Genomic DNA, 1,269 nt, shown 5'->3' with positions numbered 1-1,269 from the left:
AGCTGTTGTGCTCCCTCCTCTCCAGGCCTCCCATGCTTGGGGGGGGGAGACTCTGGGCTCTGCCCCTGGGGGGCTATGTTCCCCTCTCCCCCCATGCCCTTGGGAACTTGGGTCCTCCAGGGCTTTGGGGGGCAACTCGACTATACTCCTGGGGTTTGGGGGCTGCTCCAGGCCACACCCTGGGGAGCTGCCCCCCCTGGGCTATACAACTGGGGGGGCACTTCTCTGCTGAGGCTTACAGTTGGCCTTTTCTCCCTAGCTTTATCACTTTCCGGTCATGTGCTTACCTGGACAAGAAACACACCGTCTTTGGCAGGTAAGAGAAGTCCACCCTGGGGGGCAGGGTCTGCGCTCCCCACCCAGTCCTGAGCTTTGGTTCTGTAAGCACCTCTTTCAGACCCACAGCCCCTCCCAGTCTTCTCTGGCCTATGGTGGGGCCCTCACGTAGCTGTCGCTTCTCCCCGGCCCTCCATGGCCTCCCCTCTTTTCCCCTGCAGAGTCGTTGGTGGCTTTGACACCCTCACTGCCTTGGAGAACGTGGAGAGTGACCCCAAAACTGACCGGCCCAAGGTAGCGGGAACCCCTCAGGGCTGTGTGTCCCCCCCGCAACAGGCCTGGGCAGTGGTGGGAAGGGTCCTCTCTTTGGAGTCAGGGCTGGGGTCTGACTTCGGCTCAGCAGCCCATGGCCAGGGACAGGCCGCAGCTTCTCTAGTGGAATGCTAGGGCATCGAGCTGCTCATCCCCCCCTCACCTCTTTTCTGGGCCAGCTTTCTCCCACCCGAGCTCCCCTTCTAGCAGGTGTTTGTGGGGGGTGGGGGTCTTTGCTAGGGCCCCTTGTCACGTGACGTGGGGAATGGCAGCAGCTCTGAGCAGCCTCAGCTTGGGTCTGCGCTGCCCTGGAGGGGAGAGCTTTGAGGACGCTTAGCTGCAGTGAGGGCCTGGCCGAGCTTACCTTAGCACCTTGGGGATGGCTCCCATATCCGCCTGCTTTGTTCAGCTCCTGCATTGAGCTGCCGGGGTGTGGTGCAGGCCCCCCAGCCCGGGCCTCTGCCCCAGGAGGAGGCCGAGGCCGAGGCCCCGCGCCCAGGCCTCAGCCCCAGGAGGAGGCCCAGGCCCCGCCCCGCGCCCAGGCCTCAGCTGGGATCAATCACTGCGCTCACTCTGCTTCCCCAGGACGAGATTCGAATTGAATCGGCCACCGTCTTCGTGGATCCCTATGATGAAGCGGATGCTCAGGTGAGGCCTGGCCTGTCGGCCCCGCCCGGCCCC

The 1,269-nt window shown here is 64.0% G+C and overlaps 1 protein-coding gene across 1 annotated transcript in view; it reads left to right on the top strand.

Moving 5' to 3' along the window:
- Positions 1-1,269, top strand: part of PPIL2 (peptidylprolyl isomerase like 2) — a 29,091-nt gene that overhangs the window by 26,951 nt on the left and 871 nt on the right. The window lies entirely within an intron of this gene.

The sequence above is a fragment of the Petaurus breviceps genome, unplaced genomic scaffold, assembly GCF_028583685.1.
Source record: "Petaurus breviceps papuanus isolate PSGF00001 unplaced genomic scaffold, PetGlider_PUasm1.0 428, whole genome shotgun sequence".
In the NCBI taxonomy this organism is placed as follows: domain Eukaryota; kingdom Metazoa; phylum Chordata; class Mammalia; order Diprotodontia; family Petauridae; genus Petaurus; species Petaurus breviceps.
Note: the sequence above shows the minus strand (reverse complement) of the source record. Positions and strands in the feature narration are given on the sequence as shown.